This window comes from Lampris incognitus, chromosome 2, assembly GCF_029633865.1.
Source record: "Lampris incognitus isolate fLamInc1 chromosome 2, fLamInc1.hap2, whole genome shotgun sequence".
Classification (NCBI taxonomy): domain Eukaryota; kingdom Metazoa; phylum Chordata; class Actinopteri; order Lampriformes; family Lampridae; genus Lampris; species Lampris incognitus.
In genome coordinates this window covers 30,769,270-30,793,640 of record NC_079212.1, presented here as the reverse complement: position 1 = coordinate 30,793,640, position 24,371 = coordinate 30,769,270, and the positions used below count along the sequence as shown (strand labels likewise).

General features: G+C 46.0%; 1 protein-coding gene across 1 annotated transcript in view; it reads right to left on the bottom strand.

The window, feature by feature from the left end:
* prdm16 (PR domain containing 16) overlaps positions 1–24,371 on the bottom strand; it is a 134,234-nt gene that overhangs the window by 72,855 nt on the left and 37,008 nt on the right. The gene's annotated exons all lie outside the window — the stretch shown is intronic.

The window sequence follows — 24,371 nt, the reverse complement described above, 5'->3', positions numbered from 1 at the left end:
CACACACACACACACACACACACACATGCACAGATGCAGCCAAGCTGAAGGGATCCAACATTTAAAAGCGTGCCACACTTCTCTACCATAACAAGGAATTACTGGGGAAACCAAAGGAAAGGCCGGAGAGGGAGAAAGGTGGAGTTTCTCGAGGTCCTCCACAGGTACAACATGTAGTCTTACCTTTTTGATGCAGCTATCAGGGAGGTCACTTCATGGTCATTCATCATCTACCAGAAACAAAGATAAGATTTGTTTGTAGTTTTTTCATTAACAACAATGACATGTTTTCACAAAATCACCGCTGCAAGCAAGATAATCAGAACTACACTGAATCATTTAACTGATGACAAAAAAACAACAACAAAAAAACAAAACAAAACAAACAAAAAAAAAACAAACAATAATGGTCTCCCTTTGCAACAACGGAGAATATTGATTCCTGTGTCTAAAGCCAGAAATGTGACCAGGGGATATCGTAATAGGCTATAAGGTCATATAAACACACATAACACAGTAGGGGAGTCATAAACACACACACACACACACACACACACACACACACACACACACACACACACACACACACACACATATACGAATGAATGAATGTCTCACATATTTGACATTAAATCTTTGCTGCTTCAGTGTTATAGGAAATATTGGAGTGAAGAGAAAGAGAGTGTGTGTGTGTGCGTGCATGTGTGTGTGTGTATGTGTGCATGTGTGTGTAATTAAGCCTTCAAGCAATATTTACTAGGGGCAGATGGGTAGTAGAATGCTCCCAGTGTCTGCCTGAGGAAATGAAGGAAGTGGGGAAATGATGGAAAGACAGGGCTCCTCAGCTGCTCTAAGGGGGCATTTTTTGGTGAAAACGGTAACCCAGACTCTCTTTCTCCCTCTGACTGTCTGACTGTCTTTCTCTTTCTTCTTCAGTTCCCCCCCCCCTTTCTAAAGGCCATTGATAGCACCTGGGGTTTAAAGGAGGGATGAAGACTGTTTTCAAAGTAGTTTTTGGGAGGACTGGGGGAGTTGGCATGGTACTTTAGTGAATTAAGGTGGGATTTTCAAGCCTATGAAACATGCACTCATGCACACACACATACACACACCTATGCATGCACACACACATACACACACCTATGCATGCATGCACACACGCACACGCGCACACACACACACCCACAAAAACACACACACACACACACACACACCATATCTCTATCTCCCTTTTCCTGCACCCGTATCCCCCCCGACTGGGCCGACACAGTGAGGGTGTTGTTGGACTGTTGTCAAAAGAGTGGCCACCTCTATATTAGAGCTGACATATTAAAGTTTGTATTTCCTAAACCTCTGTGTGCCCCATCGTCATTAAGGTGAGGAGGGTGGACACATGCGTCTCCATTTAGAGACACTTATCTGCTACGCAATCTGTCGGAGACTGTGGAGCTGTTCTGTAAAGCCAGGCATACAGCAACTCCCTTTATATGGCCGCTCAATACATAATGCATGGCCTCACCTCACAGGAAGTGCTCATTAAGTCTGTCTGTGTGTTTGCACTCTTTGTGTGTGTGTGTGTGTGTGTTAGTCTGTGTGTGTGTGTTAGTCTGTGTGTGTATGTCTGTATATATATGTGTGTGTTTGTCTGTGTGTGTGTGTGTGTCTGTCTGTGTATAGGTGTGTATGTGTCCTTGTATATATGTTGTGTGTGTGTGTGTGTGCTCTCACATGGAGGTCTGTTGTGGATAAAGGCACCTAAGTTAATTCTCAGAGTCAGAATTTTCACTCCTCACCAGCGAATTACAGAAATGGTAATCTGCAAAAGGCAGTATAATGTACACTCACACTCTCCGAGCCGCTCTCTCTGCCTGTCTCTCCCAGGAGCAAACCAGATGGGCCATATGTGCACCATTGTACCTCAAAACATAGTTCCCTGCATTAAGCTGTCAGTGGATCTCTCTCTGTTAACCCCTCCAAATGGGAGCAATTACACCACAGATACTTAAAGCAGGGTTCTCCACCAATTCACACATATCACCGCCTCCCTAGACATCACAGAAGCATCCTGTTAATCCTACCACAGTCACAATGCTGACTGTTTTAAATGACACTAAACCGTGTAAACGCACACAGGGTTTTTATCCAAATGTCCTGGAGGCTTCATGAATTTATCATTTGTCATGCTTGTGATGTAAAGTCTTCATCTGTTGTACGACCACTGTATTTCATGTTTACATGGTTCTATGTTCCCTGCTATTAATCTGCATAGCTTTATACTCTTGTATGCACGCGCGTGTGCGCGTGCATGTGTGTGTGTGTGTGTGTGTGTGTAGTGTACTGTATGTGTCTTACGAAGTGCTGACGACAAAAATTGTCAACCTCACTGTCCAAGGACATAGTTGTCACTTCAGATCCAAGGACATCTTTCCTAAGGTTGGCTCTTTGCTTACATTTCATGACATCTTGCTAATTTGGATGATGACCAAAAGCACACAGTTGAGTAAACTGAGATGCTCGTGCATTTTGAAAGCCTCCACCTGACAGACCATAATCCCCTTGATAAAGTGTGCATAGCTAAGGGGCGTCCGGGTGGTGTGGCAGTCTATTCCGTTGCCTACCAACACAGGGATCGCCGGTTCGAATCTCCATGTTACCTCCGGCTTGGTTGGGCATCCCTACAGACACAATTGGCCGTGTCTGCGGGTGGGGAGCCGGATGTGGGTATGTGTCCTGGTCACTGCACTAGCACCTCCTCTGTTCGGTCGGGGCACCTGTTCAGGGGGGAGGGGGAATAGCGTGATCCTCCCATGCGCTACATCCCCCTGGCGAAACTCCTCACTGTCAGGTGAAAAGAAGCGGCTGGTGTCTCCACATGTATTGGAGGAGGCATGTGGTAGTCTGCAGCCCTCCCCGGATCAGCAGAGGGGGTGGAGCAGAGACCGGGACAGCTCGGAAAAGTGGGGTAATTGGCTGGAGACAATTGGGAGAAAAAGAGGGAAAAATCCAAACCCCCCCCCAAAAAAATGTGCCTAGGTATGAATATGATATGAGTGATTTGAGAGCCCTGTGAGAGAAGGATGACCTGTCTGTCCTTGTCTGTCCGTAGCATCGCCCTGCTGTCTGTGCAAAGCATGCTGGGATAGGTCCTAACCATGTGCAACCCTGAATGGTATTAAGGGGTTGTTGCACAGTGAATGAATGAATTAAACGTTCTCTTTTCAAAAAAGCTGGAACTGATGATATAAACCAATTCATTTGTCTGCTGTCAAAAAAACACTACTAAAAATACAATCTGTGAAAACTGAAGACAGAGAAAAAAAGGAGTGTGTGTGTGTGTGTGGGGGGGGGGGGCTGTCCCTTTTCTTGTAATGCTCAAGGCCAGCTGCAACAGTTTACAAAACCAACAACTTGGCCGGGTCGTCTAAAATACTACCAGGCATTCAACAAGTATAGGGCTAGGTCTGGGCTTTCCCCCTGCTCCCTTCAGCTACAGTACATGCCAAGCGTAAATATGTGTGTGTATCAAATTGTGCGAGAGTAACTTAAAACTCTAAGAAACATGTGAGCAGACGAGGGTGGTTTTTGTTCATGCCTTAATGTCTTTCAGCCTCAGGTGGGGGGTCTCGGAGGTGCTGCAGGGGTCGGACATAGGGTTGGGCCTTTTGCCCTCCAACCCTCTGCTTTGGATTCATCGCCACGTACCAGGGTGGGCCCTGGGGAGGAGAACGCCAGCTACGGAGTCCGCTCTCTCGATTTGGATATTAAATTATTTGGGTTTTTAAAAAAAAATGTGATGAAAATAAGGAAGGAAAGCCGAGGGAAATGTGGACTAAAGGTAAGGTTTGACGCTCTGTGGCCGATAGAGTCCTCTGAGGTGAAATGCAGGGATCTTGTTACGATGATCAAGATGCAAAAAGAGCCTCTCGCAACTCTTACATACACACACACTTATATACACACGAAGCACCATAGCTGTGACCATCCTGCTCCAAAAATTGAGAGCACACAGCCATAGACTTACACAATATTCTCTCTCTCTCTCTCTCTCTCTCTCTCTCTCTCTCTCTCTCTCTCTCTCTCTCTCTCTCTCTCTCTCTCTCTCTCTCTCTCTCTCTCTCTCTCTCTCTCTCTCTCTCTCTCTCTCTCTCTCTCTTCCTCTTACTCACTCACTCACACACACACGCACACGCACACGCACGCACACACACACACACACGCACACACAAACACACACAGAATAAGTCTAGCCTTGCAAGGCTACCCCGCCAAGCAAATAAATAAGCTATTAATTTGGGGAGGAAAATGTGATTGGCCACTGACTAGCAGGCCTATGATTTATTGCTCGTGTCACCGTTGTCTCAGAGTGACTTTTACTCTGGGTCGCTGGGACAGGTCCAAACAGAAACGGGCCTATGTAAAAGGGGATAGATTTTCCTCTATATAGAGAGGGGTAAAATTGTCCATTTGTACTATATCTGCCTGCCGAATGCTGACATGTCAATATGTCTTAGGGAAAAGAGAAAACACTGAAGTGAGGGTAATTAGGCCGAGTGTGCGTGTGTATGTGAGTGTCTATCTGTTTGTGTGTGTGTCTGGGCAGAGAAACCTCTCTTTCTGGCCCATATGACCTCAAACATAAACAAATCCAGTCGTGGCTTGATGAAAGTGCAGCCACCTGCAGAATCCTTCCATGAAGAGCTGTCCAGACCTCATTAGGGGTATGCGTAAGTGTGTGTGTGTGTGTGTGTGTGTGTGTGTGTGTGTGTGTGTGTGTGTGTGTGTGTGTGTGTGTGTGTGTGTGTGTATGTGTGTGTTTGTGTGTGTGTGTGTGTGTGTGACTCTGTATGTGTGTGTGTGTATCTGACAATGTACGTATTTCTGAAGTGCGTGTTTTCACACAAGCCAGTGGGGGTGAGGAGATCGCTCTGACTATTAGTGTTTCATAGCACAGCTTTTGTTATTGGACAGAGTCAGGAGTTTTTCAGCACCACTTCAGCACCATTCGTATTGACATGCCATGATGACCAAGCAGGCAAAAGAAAACATGGCAAGGGGAAAGACACTCAGTGAGAGGACTGGCCTGTTGTTTTTACAGAGCCTGTCCAGGCCTAAAACACAAGACGGAGCGAAATCGAGGTCCGTTTATTTCCAGAACTCATTTTAAGCAAAAAGGTGTACAAAAAAAAAAGGAAAAAAAAGACAGAAGTGCCCCAAGGGAACTATAAACCATATGCTATGTGGGGGTTTGTATGTGCAAGTCACGTCAAACCTTTGGTAGAATAACTAATGCTGTAATTTTCTATTCATATTACTGCCCGCCAATGAGAACTTTGAGTAAGTAACCATAGCAACAGGAAGAGGACCTTAAAAACGAGCTCATCACCGTCCTCAGGCGTGAGCAGAGGCATCGAAAGAAGGGCCCCACTTGGAGGTTTGCGCCATAGGAAAATGTTAGTGTCCCATTGCCAAAAACAATTCTCCTCAAGTTTGGATAATATGAGGCAATACAGCAACACAGCCCAATGGATGGCTGTGGATGTCACAAAGCCGCAAGTTTCCAAAAAGAACCAGCAGCAAACAAACCTCAAGCCTTTTTGAACCGGGGCCCTGATTGACAACCCATTGGCTGCAAGAGCCACACCAAGAAAGCCACAAATTGAAAGTTTTGCTAGGCATTTATTGGGAACTTTTGCAGCTTCTTGGCATGCTGACAGAATTTCATTGTGGTGGCAATGTCCTGGAAGGGGTTATTGATCTTTTTGACATATAGACGGGAGAGGAAGCGGTCTTCAACTGTGGGCCGTGTTGAATAATAAACTACAGAGAAAGTGTGTTTGTGTCAGTGAGAGAGAGAGAGAGAGCGAGAGAGTTAAGAAAGAAAATAAGGGGAAAAAGTGAAAGTTGTGGCTCTGGTTCTCATTGCCAGAGCCTCTAAAATAGGACGTAACCGTCATGTCAAACATGATCTCAACAAATAGATCTGACTCCTCTGACTCCTTGATACTGGCGAATCTGATTGGAGAGCTTTAAAATTCAATGCAAGTTCACATTATTGCCCCAGAAAGGAAGAAAATGAAAAAAAGATATCATGTCTCCAGTGTTTTCCTCTCAGGTCTCTCGCTATCATTTGAACTGCTTGATAACAAACCTTTACACTTCCCTGCCAGAAACTGTTAAGCGACTGTTTGAATAAGGATATAAGTCTGACTCAGTCTGCTCTTTAGCATAGACTCAGACAGTCCCTGGTCTCAGTTCCAAGTCTTTTCTCCGGCGTGTCCTTTAAGAGGGTGTAAACGGGGCTATTTTGGGACTTCCCAGAGATAGGGGCCATGACAGCTGACCCAAAACAAGTCCAGAGCTATGACTTCTTAAAAACATGCCTCAACAATGAGGTTGCTGGCAGAACTTAAGCAGGGAGGTGGGGGACACGAGAGGAGGAGGCGGAGTAGAAGTCCTCTCCGCTAAATAGCAGGAAGCTAGGCGTCGATCAGACAGATTATATTTATGATGACTTTAATAAGCGGAAGACTTTAAGCCCTTTTTGCCAAGGCAAACATCAAGGAGAGTGCTGATAGCATACTCACTCTCTTTCTCCATCGATAGGGAAGGTCATTATGAACATAATCGCTCCTGGACTGAGCATTGTTTGATTTCTTATCGGCGTCTGTCCACGACGCTGACAGCACGAATGTGAGAAAATCATACAGTGCATTGGTAAAAGGAAACAAAATACATATATATATACGTATATATACGTATATATAGGATGCCAAAGGAATGCATGAGTGCCCATTGTCTGATACACAAAGCACGGGGGGGAGAGGGAGAGAGAGAGAGAGAGAGAGAGAGAGAGAGAGAGAGAGAGAGAGAGAGAGAGAGAGAGAGAGAGAGAGAGAGAGAGAGAGAGAGAGAGAGAGAGAGAGAGAGAGAGAGAAAGAAAGAAATGTGAAAGATCAGATTAGCTTGACACTTATCTACACAGCGCTAAAGCTAACACTGTTACTCAACCCCATATCCAGATGGGGCTACACAGGGTGTGGCCTGTGGCGGAACTGAGAACTCTAGGAGAGATAGAGCTTTAGCGCACAAAGGTTAGATTTGGAAGGCAAACACTTGGAGCTATTGTGCGACACTGGAAAGTCACGGCCACTTGTCAAATACAAAACGCCTGATGTTTACAGAACAAGCAGTGACCCTGCATGTCCTGAGAGTCTTTGTGTGATTTATGAAGAAAAGTGCCACGGTGAAATATCATGGGAGGGTTTACGTTGACCTTGGACAGGCCTGTGTCATCGTTTCAAAGCCCTGCGTGATTTACAAAGTCTTGCATAGGCATGTGTGGAACGTCTTTGTATCTACAGAGTAAAGTGCTTATGCGGTACGATGTTACAGTACCGTTTATTGTTACTGTTCCTGAAGTTAGCAAGGATTGTGATCATTTACTGTTCCAATTTCAGTGAACATATGTAACAGTTACCGATCAAAGTAAGTCATTACGTTTTTGTTCTTGGTTTTTTTATTTTTCCCCCTTTTTCTCCCCAATTGTACCCGTTCAATTACCCCACTCTTCCAAGCCATCCTGGTCACTGCTCCACCTCCTCTGCTGATCCGGGGGGGGGGGGGGCTGTAGATGACCACATGCCTCCTCTGATACATGTGGAGTCACCAGCCGCTTCTTTTCACCTGACAGTGAGGATTTTCGCCAGGAGGATGTAGCACATGGGAGGATCACGCTATTCCCCCCAGTTCCCCCTCCCTCCTGAACAGGTGCCCCGACCGGCCAGAGGAGGTGCTAGTGCAGTGATCAGGACACACACCCACATCTGACTTCCCACCCGCAGACATGGCCAATTGTGTCTGTAAAGATGCTCGAACCACCGACCCCCGTGTTGGTAGGCAACAGAATAGACTGCCATGCTACTCGGACGCCCAGTCATTAAATTTGTTAACGAGCACACTTGGTGTAAGACTGAAATTCATATATTCTTTCACTAGGAATAATCCCTATTTGCTAAATTCACTATATTTTTTTCATTGTTGTTAATTTTAATATGACGGGAAGAATGGACATTCATTTGGTGTAAGTGTATCTGCCCAATTTTTGTCAAGAGTGGATGAGACTTGTAGTTTAAACAACATTTAGTGATGAAACGCTTCCCCCACTAAACACTGCGCCCAGATGAACTGATTCACCTTCCTGTGGTTTTCCTACCCGGACTATTGAGCTTGCACAAAGACATGTAGTTACCCTTACTTTGCTGAGATGACCGTGTTATCCCAAAATGTAGCGTTTAGAGAGGAAGCCAACCCCCAAACCTTAGGGCGTGACATGGAAACTCATATAACAATGAGTGTAATGAATTGTATCTATAATTACTCATCCTTAGGAGTGATAAGATGCTCACATTACTTTGGAGGTGTGTAATCAGGAATGAGTGATGCATTACTTCTTTTTCACCATCACGTCCTGCATATCACACACATTTGTACAAAATGATTAGAGCAAACATTTGTGCTCATACTTCTGACGTGTCACGTGTTTGAAGGTCTCTCCCCTATGACAGATTGGTGTCATAACATCACCGGTGAATAAGAAAACGCAAGAACGTTGCTTCATGGAGGAGAACGAGAGAAAAAAAAGGGGGGGAATGGAAGAAAGAGAGGAAAGGGTGAGCGAATAAAAAGACCAAGAGGGAGGAGAAAGACAACATGATCCTTCAAGTTTATTAAAGGGTCACAATTTCACAGGGGCCTTGTAAGACCATCCATCACCTGACATCCAAGGCCCCTTATCCTTTTAAGGCCGTTGACTCTGAACTTGATATCGACAAAACCATACAGATAAATTATCTGCTCGGCCTCCACTTTATTGATAAGTCATTTGGGCAGATGATCAGTAATAATCATAAGTGAATAAGGGTGTGCCGATAGATCTCCGCTGAGCAGATGGTGTGACAGCAGTTGAGTCGGGGCCCAATAAATAACCCTACCTTGCGGCCTAAGAGGATTGCCTATGCAGCATCAGCAGCCTCAGTAGCTTGCCTTTCAGATGATGATATATAACCCCCCCCCTCCTTCATTTTGATAAGGGTTACAGTTTATCGATGGTTGGCAGCGGGTAGAAAAATAACATTGCCTTATTTCTAATGATCACCTATTCTCTCCCTGACACATATTGCCTCTTAGCAAGCAAGGGGGTTATGGGAATAAGATTTAGGGCCTTGACTTCGGGGCACATAGATCGAATCAAAGGTCACGGCATGGATACTTTTCATTTCTCATGCCTCAGCCGGGCGAGATGCGTATGTGGCCTTAGCGTTTATGAACGTTTACATTCATGTGCTGCATAAATCTGATATTGGCTTTTCAGTCCAACCGTCTCATATGTTTCATATCTCCATTTCCCCCCGTAAGCCGAAAGTGTGTATTTAGAAATGTACACCAGACCACACTGTCTGTTCCTCTGTCTAACACCAGTATGAGTCCCTAATTCAAACCAGGAGTCCCTCTCAGGAGGCAGGGAAGGACAGGGAAACACACTGAAGAGAAGGGATCTTTCATCATACCAGAGGCTTTTTGGACGCCGGCCACCACGATATTGTCACGTGACGACGGATAACTAGTGGGTAAATTGCGTATCGTTTATCGGGGTCGGGCTAAATATTTACACTGTTTGCATATTTCCACATACATTCAAGGATTCTGAGGGCTTTTCGTTTCTGCTCTCTCTCTCTCTTCACATCTGATGTCCGCACAGGAATGACATGGCAGCTAGGACAAGGAGACACAATGAGAAGGGGAAAAAGAGAGAGAGAGAGAGAGAGAGAGAGAGAGAGAGAGAGAGAGAGAGAGAGAGAGAGAGAGAGAGAGAGAGAGAGAGAGAGAGAGAGAGAGAGAGAGAGAGAGAGAGAAAACCCAAGATAATGGGAGAATTACAGAGAGATAAAGGGATCGAGATGGAGAAGGAAAAGATGTAGACTCAAAGTGATGACTGCACTCCACATTTTTTTGGCCATTCAGATTCTTGGGAGGAGAAAGTTTGTATAAGTGTATATGAACTTGTGTGTGTTAGTCGGTCAGGCACCCTGCCCTTCCTCCCCGTGGCTTTCGTACATATTGCCATCATATACACTACACACACACACACACACACACACACACACACGCACACACACACATACACACAAGTGAAGAGTTTGGATGCAGGCCCAAATATTGAAGTGAATGGTCTCCAGTGACTTGGAGGCTAAGTGCATGTATATGTGGGTCAGGGCCTGGGACAAGCGGGGGCTTTCTTCAGGGCTCTGGGGGGTTTACACCAAGGTCAGGCCCTACACATGATGATGATGATGCTTGAAAGGACCAAAGCCACGTAGAGTGACTGGCTGATGAGATTTCCCCAGCAGATAAACAAACAGGCCCTGACCATAGGTTTCCTGCTCAAGCATACAGGCAAGAGGCTCTTTGATGGTAAGGTGTGTGTGTGTGTGTGTGTGTGTGTGTGTGTGTGTGTGTGTGTGTGTGTGTGTGTGTGTGTGTGTGTGTGTGTGTGTGTGTGTGTGTGTGTGTGCGCGCGCTAATATGTGTGGTTTTGTTTGTGTGTGATGGGGGGTGTGAGATGGTCAAACTTGGGTTGCACAAAATTTCCCCTGACCAGCTTGAACACACTTGATGCACGTGGCACCATTAGTCTGATAGAACAAGTTCAGTTCTTTCAGTTATTGAAATAAGACTTGGACACATCTCGGTAGGTTCCTCCTCTGTCCTCCTACTACATACTAAGTATCCAATTAGGGCTGAAGTCCTCCCTCACTCTCTCAATGGAGGTTTTGTGCCGGCCTGGCCCCTGTGTTTACAGGGAAGATGGGGAGTTTAGATGTTTTATAAAGTTAGGTCATCAGTAGGACAGAGGTGAATGGTTTGGCATCTGCTGAAGGAAAGAGCAAACAGTCCCTGGATGTTCATAGGCATCTCTTTGTTGAGGAGTTTGGCTTTTTCGTGAATCAAACACACACACGGACATTCTGTCTTTTTCTGCATGTCCAACAGATGGAATCGAGATATAAAGACATGAGCACTGCAAAAATGACAACAGCTGTTTTTTCCTCTTTCCCTGAAATAGATTCACACATGCAGCCAGTGTCTTGTTGCTTGTGTGTGTGTGTGTGTGTGTGTGTGTGTGTGTGTGTGTGTGTGTGTGTGTGTGTGTGTGTGTGTGTGTGTGTGTGTGTGTGTGTGTGTGTGTGTGTGTGTGTGTGTGTGTGTGTGTGTGTGTGTGTGTGTGTTCACCCTCATGGGGACCAAATGTTGCCCCCATAAGCATGTTAAAATCAGAAACAAGCTAGCTCATGGGGACACTGTCCCGGGCTAGGCTTCCATCTTCAGTTCCGATCGCGGGTATGGTTAGGTTTGGTCTAGTTAGGGTTAGGATGATGATCGGGGTTTGGCTTAGGTTTAGGGAACAGCTGGAGGTTAGTTAATTTTTGGGTGAACGAGTAGGGAAATAGGATTTTGACTCTAACATAAATTTTTAGTCCTCATGAACAGACAGGCGTGTGTGTGCGTGTGTGTGTGTGTTTGTGTGTGTGCATGTGTGTGCGTGCATGTGTGTGCGTGCATGTGTGTGAGCCACAACTCAACCTGGTTGAACCGACTGCAGTATGTGCTTCAATCAGCATTCTACATTGCCAAGTCAGTAAAGTAAATTTTTGAAAAACTGCAAATGCCTCTAATCAAACTTGAAAATCCCCAATTTGCTCAAATCATTTTAAGTTCAATGCAAACAAAATTACCACTGATGGTAATTGAGGCACGCACATGATAAAAATACCAACAATAATAACGATGGCTTAATAGCTCTAATGGCAACCATTAGAATTTGTATCATTTCGAGAGGTGATTTGGAGATAAAAGAAACAAAAAATGCTTGTGTACAACAAATGGGCTGTAGCTGGTGCACTATTTACCCTTGTGATTTCTTGTGGTGGCCAATCAGATTGTTTACATGGTAGACTAGAAGAGTTAAGCCAGCTGCTACTGCCAAAAGATACTGTCTGGCGATACTGCCAGTAAATGGTTTCTTCCACTAAGGTGGCCATTGAGGAACACATGGGCCTCCAGTTAAGGCAAAGGGGGGAAAAATAGTAAAATCCAGACTGCCAAAAGCACATAACAGGCAAGAAGCATGATGACTGGGTACTTTCAGTTTCAATTATTCTACTAACCATAAATGTGAATAATAAACCACACTTTGAATCACAGCGTGAGGTTCGTCACAGGTTTCCAGACTATAGAACTCTAAATTAAGGAACCAAATTGCGTTTAACATTACTTCCACACACTGACAAGAACTATTTTCAACAAATTACTCCTCAAATCACCGTACTCAAAAATACAAAAAGAAAAGTTTAGTGACCCCGTCACACGATTAAAAGACTCCAACTAAAAGAAAACAGCAAAAAAAAATATTGATAAAGCAAAACCAAATTGTGCAAACGAAGGCAGCTCCGCGCGCAAGATATTTTCTTCTCTTTAACGACCACTTTGGGCCAGCATTTTTCCTTCTCCTATCCTGCCGTTCAACATATCCTATTTATCCTTGCTCTCCTGAGATAGCAACATTTATCAGCACCAGAGCTGTCTCCAAGTCCACAGGATCAACCCATCACCTCCACAATAAATGTCAAGCTGCCATGATTTATGCAGCTAATGAAATTGATTAGACGGCTACAATGTCCCAGAACGTTGTAATCCCATGATTCACGGCTGTCCTGTTTGCTCAGCTTGCCTGACAGGGCAGTGGCAGGGTCACGGAGATGAAACCAGTGGTGGCTGGTGAAACATCATGCCACTACCTGACAAAGATATAGCTACATCGCTGTGAGCCTCCTTCATCACTCTTTATGGTTTAGCCTTGAGGGCTCCTTGAGGAAGATAATTGAGGGGAGATAGTGAAGTCGTCCCACTCCCTTGGACAAAGGCCATTGTCAGATCTTTTTTTTTCCATCAAAACGCAAGATGAGTTGGAGCGGTAATGACTCAGATAATCTAGGTCACTTAGAGGGACTTCAAAAGACCATGTGGCAACGATGTTGCAAAAGATGGTATAACGTCACTGGTTGGACTGGGCTCCATGAGCAAAACGAGTGGCGTCGACAGACCGTTGAAATGTCATGATGTAATGACATATTCAAGTAACTCAAGAAGCATCCAATCCATCTGTCGCCATTTTGTCCGACCGCGCTCCATCGCAGGTGTTTTGGGAAGCCAGAGCTGTCTCTTGTTAACAATAAGACATGCCTCTGGTCTGCAGGTGGCAAATGTGAGTCCTCTCGTGAACTTCAGGCTCATCACAAATCAGTTTATTAGCTGGGCCATATAAGGCGAAGGGCCTTTACAACCCTAATAGCGAAAGGCACAAACTATCTTCGCAACTAAGATTGATGTTCCCCCCAGCTTATCAACGGCTTCCTTTATCAGAGGAAAGCTCCAGTGAGGAATACAAATTTCCATTGTACTCCTCAGACTTGAGACTCTAATCCCTCAGAGATATTTAGTATTGGTATCATCAGCAATTAAAGAGGTCTTATCAGTTTTTATCCCCATTGGTGTCATTTTATGTAGTGCTATCATCGTCTTCATGGCTGTTACTTGGAACAACAAAGGTGTGATAGTTGGAGATAGGATGCACTGGTCTCTGGACCCTGGGTTTATGGCTGTCTGTCTGGCCATTCCTCAGGATGATGACAGATGACTTTATGGGGGGAATTGCATGGTCACAACTTGGAGCCGGGGACTTTCCATTACTCATCTAACTGGAGCAATCAGTGTGGAAAATGTTTGTGCACACCCTCCTGACCCTTTCTCTTGTTGTTTTTCTATCTGTGAGGCCGTGACCTAGGGCTATCCTTCGCCCACGCCTTTGTCTATTCCAATAACAAAAAGAGGAGTGAGTGGACGGAGCAAAAATAAGGGCAGAAATGCGGATTTCAGAGTTTTTCTTTGGGTAGTTGTAACAGATGATCTGCGGAGAGAGTTATTGGATGAAAGAAGGAGGGAGGTAGGGCGAGGGTCGAGCTTGGTGAGAGGAAACTCATCTGTCCTTGGGTGGTGGGAGAGAGAACACAGTGCACGCTTTATTCGGCGCCTCGGCCCTGTCATTAACGAACGATGACACACTCCTCCAGGCCCACATTAATCTTTAACAGTGCAACTTCTAAAATAACACTAGTGTTTTCCCCAAGGCGTGAGGACGGAGAAGGGCCCCGTTCAGCCCAGCAGAGCGCCTTCGGCATTAAGAGAGGGTATTTTATAATTTAATTTCTTCATCATTCCCCACAGTGTTAGCATCCAGGAGAGAAATGGAGGGTGGTAGAAGAATATGAAAAGATAGACAAGAAGGTAAGCTGCTTGTGAGCACGTCTTGCCATGACTAAAAAGACGAGCTTGAAACAGGCAAGAGAAAACGTATGAGAACACAAACACACGCGCACGCGCGCACACACACACACACACACACACACACACACACACACACACACACACATTGGGGGTGAGAATGAAGGCTGTATAGTGGAGGTGGAGAAGAGGAAGCACAAGGTTGCCAGATGTTAAAAGCCCTTGACCCCGCTTGCTCCCGTGACCAGTGGCAGCTCTGGTGGGTCCCTCGCACCACACATTAGTGTTGTTAACAGTGTTATCACAGGGCTGCCCTGGGCCAGATAACGACTATGGCCACTGATGTGCCTTGAATGAGTGAGGGGCAGACTGCAGAGACAGACAGACATGGGACTGTCAGCCAGCCAGCCTCTGGATAATAACAGTGGAGAGATAGAGGCTGGAATAACTTTTGGGGAGGTGTGTGTGTGTGTGGGGGGGGTGAAGGTGGAAGAGAGGTAGAGGAAGGGTGGGGTGAGGTGGGGGGTTGAATAATGTTTGTGTGTGCTTAGCAGCAGTCTGGAAGGGGGGCGCATAAGGGAGGTACAACAGCACTAATGTTTGGGTTTTGGGAAGCAGAAAGGAATCTCTCTCTCTCTCTCTCTCTCTCTCTCTCTCTCTCTCTCTCTCTCTCTCTCTCTCTCTCTCTCTCTCTCTCTCTCTCTCTCTCTTTCTCTCTCTCGCTCTCTTGCTCTCACTTGCTATCAGGGCCTAGGGAGGTAGCTGGCCGCTTGCTAGTGTCCATTACACAGCATGATAAGGCAGCAGCTACGAGGTTTCCCATCGAGACAAGCAGGGGGCCTCATGAGGCGCAAAGACAAAGATGGAAGATGGGGTGAGCCGTCTCTGACAGATACTCAAAGCCAAAACCACTAGCTTATGAAGCCAATGGATTCCCGCAACCATCTTGTCTCATAAAATAGCATCTCTCTCTCTCTCTGTCTCACTTTCTCGCTCATTCTCTCGGGGAATATCTTGTTCCACAGCATTTTCAATTCAGTAAATATAAGGCTGATAGGTGTGGTCTCTTCGTATGACTTTTTTTGCGAGGCTGTTGCAGCTCTCATACAAACGTATCCCCTCCGTCCTCTGCACCGTCCAATAACTTCCATGTGCGTTTCATTTCTCATCTCCTCTCTCCCTCTTTCTCTCTCTCTTTTTTCCGCCGAGTTCTCCACAGTGTATACAGAGTAGCGGGCCAAGGCTAACATGTATCTATAATGTGTTCGTTTCAGGCAGCCCCCTGAGGAGTGCAACGCTGCTCTGGCTCGTTGGCACGGTGGACAATGTGGGCGTTGTGTGGAGGAGCTGGCTGACTGTCCACACACGGACGAGTCAATCTGGGGCCACTGCTGAACTGCTGCTTGTCGTGCCATTTTTACTGCTTCAATGTGACCCCTCTTCAGATGCACTTTTTCTTTTCTTTTCCTTTCTTTTTTTTTTACAGCGCATGCTTCTCTTATTTGTTTTACTTTCATTTTATGGAATGTGTTCATTTTCTCCCAAAGGTTTACTCACTGTCCATTTTTTACCTCCATTCTGTCGTCTATTCTCACTATTATTTGCTCACTGCATGGTATTCCCTTTTTATGAAGCTGTGTGTGTGTGTGCATGTGTGTACACTCTTGTGTGTTTATTTCTGTGTGTGTGTGTTCGTGTTTGTCTGCTTCAGTATGCACGTGTGTGTGTGTGTGTGTGTGTGTGTGTGTGTGTGTGTGTGTGTGTGTGTGTGTGTGTGTGTGTGTGTGTGTGTGTGTGTGTGTGTTAGGCCTGTCAGATAGCATTTGAAATTCGAATGTACATTCGAATTATGGTAATAATATTCGAATTTGAATATGAAAATATGAAATTCGATTTTTTGTAATATATTTTTTCCCCCTTATTAATATTATTATTATTAATGCACACACGTTTAAATGGAAATAAATGATGGTTTCGTGAAACGTATTTTATGAAAATAAGCATAGCCTACATCCGTAGTAAAACTGGAAATTAAAAAGCTCTTGTCAGTTCCCACGCCGAGCGGGCGGGCTCATAGAACACAGGAAATGGCGGAATCCGAGAAGAACATTGGCTGTGACCCAAGCGCTAGCACTAGCACTAGCACATCTCCTGCGAGAGTCATTCATACTCCACAACATCTGAGAAGTTACGTATGGAAATTCTTTGGGTTTTGGGCTGTTAATGGGAAAATCGAAGAGAGAACCCGTGACAAAGTTGTTTGCAAAATATGCAAGACAGAACTGTCCTACCGCACCACCACTACCAACCTGAGCAATCATCTCGATGCTAAACATCCCGAAAAGCTAGCAGACGATTCCGTAACGTTTACCGGTACGTCAACTCCTGCCCAGGCCAAGCAACAACGCCTGGACAACTTTACAAGAACGCCCACCTTATCTGCTGCGAAACAAGAAGCGTGCACCCAGAAACTGGTGTATCACATATGCAAAGACATGAGGCCCATCAGCACCGTTGAAGGGGTAGGATTCAGGGCATATAGTGAGGAACTTGAACCAAGGTACAAGGTACCCTGTCGTGCCACTGTCACAACTCGCATCGAAAAAACCCACAAGTACGCAGTGGCCAAAATGAAAGAAACACTGAAAGACACTTATATCGCAATAACCACAGACGGATGGACCTCTACCGCAACCAAGTCATTTGTAACAGTGACGGCCCATTGGATAGACGAGGACTGGGAACTACATGAATCCGTTCTCAAAACGAAAGAGCTCAAGGAGAGCCACACAGCAGAGAATGTAGGCGCGTGCATTCAATCCGTCTTGGATGAATACGGTATCACAAAGGAGCACCTGATTGCTGTCACTACCGATAACGCGGCGAACTATGTAAATGCAGTCGAGACGCATCTGGAGACTGTGAACGTGCCATGCGTTGCGCACACTGCCAACTTGGCTGTGCGTAAAGGCCTCGCTGTCAGAGCCATCGAAACGGCCATAAGCCGACTGAAAGCAGCAGCCACACATTTCCACAAATCCCCGACCGACAAGTGCCTTCTCGAAGAGAAACAACGACTTCTGGGGTTGACACCCCTTTTGCTCATCAACGACTGCCCAACCAGGTGGAACAGTACATATGACATGATCAAGAGGGCATCGGAACAGCAAGCGGCGGAGTAGGCCCTAGTTAACATCATCTGGCCTTTTCCTAGTCAGATTTATTTTATGTTTAGGGGTGCTCAACAACAGTTTTTGGACTAATATGTGCGGACAATGTGCTGGAGTTGTATGTTGTCATAAATATGCTGTTAATAAAAACACGGGCTACAATAGACTTACTCTCTCTGTATTGATTTTTGGGGGCGATATGCAAATTCAAGGTATTCGAATGCCATTCGAACCTCAGTGTGTAATATTCGTTATTCGTTCGAGGCCTATTTTTGGCATTCGTTCACAGCTCTAGTGTGTGTGTGTGTGTGTGTGTGTGTGTGTGTGTGTGTGTGTGTGTGTGTGTGTGTGTGTGTGTGTGTGTGTGTGTGTGAGTGCTCCTTTTCACTGCGCTGACACCCGGCAGATTGAGACATCAGGCGCCTGCTCTGGCTGTGGTAAATTAGCCATTCTTCTCAGGGGCTAATTGGAAATCTAAATGTTTTGCAGGGGCAAGAGAAGAGCTGTGAAGGAATGTGGTCTGCAGTGAAAGAAACGGAGGGGAAGGCCCAGATAAGAGTCCTGCGATATTTTCCTTCAATTAAAAATAAATGCTAAAATTAAATGTTACTTTGCTCTGCTCATCAACATGTTAAAAAGGAAAATGCACAGAATATAGCTTTTTTTTTCCTCCCAAAAAGTGTGCCATAAGGAGCATAAAAAAAAACCCCAATGGCTTTGCCACACTCCTTTGTGGAGTTCTGAAATAGAGTGCTCCCATCTTTGAAGCCCCTACCCCTGCCACTTCTAATGAGCATACGCTGAAAGCGTTGCATCAGAGGCAAATGCATTTCCACGCATAATAAACCAGTGAAGAGAAGAAAAAAAAACGAAGAAAAAAAACCCATTAATTACACAGCCTGCATCTACATATTCCAGAATAAAACATGAAACAACAAATGCACTAACGCTAATTGACTAATTCATCACGGGACCTTGTTGGTAAATGTTGTTCATTATACGACCTGCTTGAGTAGTTTCAGCCAAATGAAAATATTTGCATAAAGTTATTAGTGTTTGAGGCCTTCCACCAAAACAGTAAAAAAATTAAGGGGGGAAAAATGACAAAACAATGTTTGTGAGTGAGTTCTTAGCCCCCTAGTATTGTGAGTGTGCGAGGGTACCACATCTATTCAGTCTGCTCAGGTACAGTGTAGTTTGACTGATCTGAAATAGAGCGGCACTCGCCCTGAAGAAAACGGCTTATTGCCTTAACTGTCACAAAACATCTCATTTTCTAGGGAACTGATGACTGGTGCCGTGACGCACGGTACAGAAGCTATGAGATGTAATGCAGGAAAAGCGATCAGATTAAGATATTTTGCAATGTGGGGGTTCATGAATAAGGGAATAAGTCAGCACTCCCAAATTAAACGACTTTCATCCTTATTCAGATTTTTCAGTTGTGAACCTTCATCTGATCTTTCGAAAATAATAGCGAGCAGAGTACTTCTCGACAATGCTACATTTCCCAGCAGGAGTCATCTTCAAAGTCCCCCTGGCAACTAAGAGTGGTGTTACTTAGTTCTTTGTGAGCGGGCGGTTTTTGTGACTGTGGCCAGAGGCTGGCCCGTGCTCAGTTCTGGGCGGTACGCCCCCGTTGTTGGGGGCGAGTTGGAGGTGCTGGGAAAAAGAATTTCGCATTCACGGTAAATAAGGCCTCTTGAGTTACCGTGGAGAGTGTTCTTCTTAACCGATGATTGTGGAGACAATCTCCCAGATCGTCTCTGCCACACGGAGACACCCATGCAGCCAAAAAGATCCATGGCCACCTTTAGTATGACCCCCAGTCGAAGGCTACTGAATCGCCTGGTCTTTACTCCACGATGAAACCAAATCTAAACACTGTGAATTAAGTTCTGCCTTATTCTTCTTAATTGGCAGCAACAGGTTTTTGCCTTCTTTTTTTCTTCCCTGTTCAATATGAATAAATGCGACAAGCTTCTGATCCCGGCTTTTCAGCCTATGCCTGTTTATTTATCTATTTCAACTACACCCGAGGGAACAAAAGGCATGCAGAATGGCCATTGACAGCCATGTCGAATATCTCTTTCTGCCAAATCTGGCTGTTTTCTTTCGCTGCTGTCACTTGATGTCTTTATGTGAAGCTGAGAGTCCAGCGCTATGAAAGAGGCGGGGGGTGAGCCAAGCGAGTGACCCCCACAGGAGGGGAGTATTAAAAGCAAAAAAAAAAAGGAGCGAGAGTGAGAGCGAGGGGCGAGGGGCGAGGGATGGACCAGAAGGCTGGAGAAAAGGAGAAGGGGAGGAGGGGGCACCCCTACCGGGTCCCAGGCATCTCGGCTGGCAGTCCCCATCTTGGCTTCAGACGGCTTTTGTCAAGGAAGGAAAAAGAGGGTCTCTTCTTCACTTGGGCATGGGACAATAGACGTTTTGTCAGTTGGGAGGGGGGTGTCAGTTGGTGGGTGGGGGTACGGAGGGATGCTGGAAGAGGAATAAAGCAAAAGGCCCATCTTCACAAGGGGTGGAGTGGTGGTGGTGGTGGTGGCGGGCAGCCCTTTGGGGCCAGGCAGATGTTGAAATGAGGATGATTTATTAGCCCTAGTGTCCTTGGTGGCAATTGGCCACCATCCCAGATTTGGGAAAGAGAGAGACTGACTAAATAAGAGTGAGGGACACAAGCAAGAGGAGGAGGAGGAGGAGGGTGGTGGTGATATATCGGAGACATCTTTATACCTTCTATGGGCATGGGGTGCTTCTTGCTCTCTGACCGTCATGGTATTTCTGCCTGATTCTCTCTGAGAACAGTAACTTGGTCTGGAGTCATCTGCATCACTGAGTTGGATGTTGTCACCCTGCACTGCCCTCTCCTTCTTCCCCCTCTTCTCTGGCCATGCCCCCTTCTCCTCCCCACACACACAACACACACTGACAATTTATTCTCTTACTGCTCCCAACCCAGCAGCACTGCCATTCCTGCCCTGTCCAATATAAAACAACAAATTAGCAAATTAACATTCCCACTGGCCCATGCTCTCCTTCACAGTTCTGGATGGAGGCTCCATACACCGCGCCAGCGTGCAGGAAAAAAAAATCAGTGTGTATGTGCATATGTGTGCGTCATTGTGTATGTTTCTGTGTGTGTGTGTATCTGTGTGTGTGTGTGTGTGTGTGTGTGTGTGTATCTGATGCACACTTACATCTCTGTGTTCCAAGACCAGTGCAGTGCTGTAATTGGGAGGTGTCACGGAAAGCCCATGAGCATGAGCATGAGCGTGTGTGTGTGTGTGTGTGTGTGTGTGTATGTATATATGTATGTATGTACATATTCGTCCGTTGCAGCAACAAGGACCACCTAGTCATCCTGTAGGGGTCGATTTCTGTGGGTGCGAATATGGCAGGTTAGTCCAATCTGCGCCCTGCATGTTCTTTGGCAGTGTGGGCATGGGATAGTGGGAGTAGCTGGAGGGTTGCTGGCAGGGTCTTTCAGGGCCTGCCTGCGGCTCTCTGCTGCAGTAATCCTGGCGGCCTCACATGTGTTTGCACCATTTCCGACAGCGGCATGCCACTTTCCTCTGTACAGAGCTTTCTGTCCCCATGTGTCATAGTTGATGGTGAAGGCCTTTAACGAAACCTTCAAGGTGTCTTTGAAACACTTGTTTTGACCACAATGGGAGCGTTTTCCTTGCTTGAGTTCGCCATATAACAGTTTCTTTGGGAGCCGGTGGTCTTGCATGCGAACTACGTGGCCCGCCCAACAAAGCTGTGATTGCATGGGGATGGTGTGTATAGTATATCAGTACATATATGTATGTATTCCTCAGTACAGACTTTCCTTAAAAGTTCTGCATTTTGTAATTCCACCTTGAAAAATACTGTCCCCAAATTCCTTCCAGCATCTCAATCTGTCTCTGTCTCTCCATCTCCCACTCTCTCTCTCTCTTTTCCTTTGTTGCTTACAACCTTTCCACCTACATTTTCCGTTCAACTTGAACTCTTCATTTCTCTCACTCTCTCTCCCTCCCTCTATCTATCCTCCCTTCCTTTGTTCATTTGTGTCTGTCTGTCTGTCTCTCTCACCCTCACCGCTCTCCATCTCACTCCCAGCAGCATTTAATCTTGTGGCTTGTTTGTCCGGCCTACTTCCCCAGCTCGCTGCTGACAAACTGTAGGAGGGTTACTTAAAGTAGTGGGGGAAAGTTTGGACAGCTTTCATCAAGGCTACCCAGGGGGAAGATTGATTGGCAAAGTAATTTACTGCACAGTGTCCATTCTCTACCTCTCTCTCTGTACCCTTCTCTGGATCTGTCTATCCAGCTTTCCATGTCTCCCTGCTCCTTTACCAATCCATACCTGGCGCCTGGAGGTAAGGGCTCAGTGGTGGTACTGCAGTGTGTGTGTGTGTGTGTGTGTGCGTATGGAGGTGTCTTGGCCAGGAACACGTAGGTCGACACGTAGCTTGGAGTAGTTGGTGTTTCGGTAACCACCGGCACTGATGAAAAAGACAGATTGTCTTTAGGCTGGGGAGGGTGAGATTGACTCTATGAGCCACAGAAGGCTATGGTGTGTGTGTGTGTGTGTGTGTGTGTGTGTGTGTGTGTGTGTGTAGACGTGTAGACAATGAGCATGTGACTTTGGAGGTCCAGGGGGCAAGGGCTTTTGACATGAATGAGAGGGAGGGTCATCTATCATCCAGAGAGAGTGGTTGGAGTAAGTGGTGTGTGTGTGTGTGTGTGTGTGTGGCTTTGGGTGGGGGTCTGGGGGCAAAATGAGAGAAAGGAGGCAAGGGGTTGGGGTGGGGGGGGGGTCAAGTCTCCATCAGTCTCTCTCTCTCTCTCTCTCTCTCTCTCTCTCTCTCTCTCTCTCTCTCTCTCTCTCTCTCTCTCTCTCTCTCTCTCTCTCTCTCTCTCTCTTCTCCCCTGCTCTCTCACTGTCAACCCCGACCATGACAGACCACTTCACAAGAATCCACTTCAGCCACGGCCGGTCTCAGTCTCGCCCTCTCTCTCTCTCTCTCTCTCTCTCTCTCTCTCTCTCTCTCTGTCTCTTCTACCAGGCCCCCGGAAACTTTTGTTCTGTTCATTACAACAGCAAATGCATGCAGATGCGAGAGAGTGAGAGCGAAAGAGAGAGAGAGAGAGAGAGAGAGAGAGAGAGAGAGAGAGAGAGAGAGAGAGAGAGAGAGAGAGAGAGAGAGAGAGAGAGGGCAGTTTACCCCTTTAAACCCCATCAGGAGGATCTTCCTTCTTCATAAACAACATTGCCTTAACGAGCCTGAGTGAGGCATGGCATCCTCACCCAAAAGTTAAGCTGTAAAATGACCTGTATTAAGGAATACTTGAAAGCCTGTCCTCATTGTGTGTCTTCCAGCACAGGGTGTAACATACGGAAACTCAGCAAATAGGGAATGTGACAATGACAGGACAGCCTCAGTAATGGGAAACTGAGAAGGGCCCATGGGATATCTAAAACTGCTGGAGATGCTGATTTTTGTATGTGTGTGTGTGTGTGTGTGTGGTTTGATTTGGGTTTACATACATGACTATTACAAGCAACGCGTCTCATGCAGGGGAACTTGTCACTATGGCCGACGTCAGCATTGCTGTAACCCCAATCAAGTTTAATTTCACCTGGTCAGAAAGCTTTTCATTCTCCACCTTGATAGGAGCATTCAGGTTAATGACTTCTGGCTCACCGTTGTCCATCAAGATTTTTGTGTCAGCAGAATTACGGAAATAATTTAATAAAATGAAAAAGGGCACTGAAACAACGCCTGTTATCCCTGCTCAACTAAGACAAGATGAAACGTTTTTTTTTTCCTATGGAGAAGAGGAGAAACGGAGAGGCGGGTAGGAGGAAAGAGGGAGCTGCCTCTCTGGAAGAGAGAAAGCAGACTTACACCAGAGGTTAATGACGAACATGGGACAATGAGTGTGTGTGTGGTGGGATATGTATGGAGAGACGACTGGAAGATGGGATGCAGGGCACAAAGACTGGCATACAACTTTGCTTCTAACCCCCTCCTCTCTTGTCTTGATTGCTCCATCGCCCCCCCTCCTCTTTCAATGGCTCTTTTTCTCCCATGTCTCCCATGAATTATGTAAACGACGATGCATCCCTTTCTTCCCTTGGTCCAATCTTGAGAATGAAGGAGCGAGAGACACAGAAAGACGAGAAATAAGTAAAAGGAAGAGAGAGCAAGAGCAAGAGGGAGAGAGAGAAATGCCTTCCCCTCAGTTCTTTTTCTCAGTATGTGTGTCCCTCTGTCTCACACCATCCTTTCATGTCAGCAGCGTGGGCCTGGGCCCTTGCTCTGCAGCCATTCTGAATGGATGGTGGTGGTTGCTGAGTTGGAGGTGGGCAGGGGGGCAGTGTCACATATGAGGAACTGAGGGGGCAGGCAGGGGAAGAATGCCAGCCTTGTTGTTAGACAGCTTGACATTGATTAATGAGAGAGAGAGAGAGAGAGAGAGAGAGAGAGAGAGAGAGAGAGAGAGAGAGAGAGAGAGAGAGAGAGAGAGAGCGAGCAAGAGCAAGAGAGAGGTTAGGGTTGGCATAGTAGACCCTAGCATGGGGGAGTTGGATGCTGTTGGCGGTCGGAGATTGATAGACTCCGGAACAGCCTGTGGTAGGTGGAGGGCACTACTGATCAGGGCGTATCAGCCACATATCATGGCCCATCAGAGAGAGGGAGAGAGAGAGAGAGAGATTTTTGATTTTTAAAAAGTGACTTTTATTTTAGAAAAATACAATCCTATTCAAACCACAAGCCAATAAATAAATTGCGTAGAAAATAAAAGGTAAATC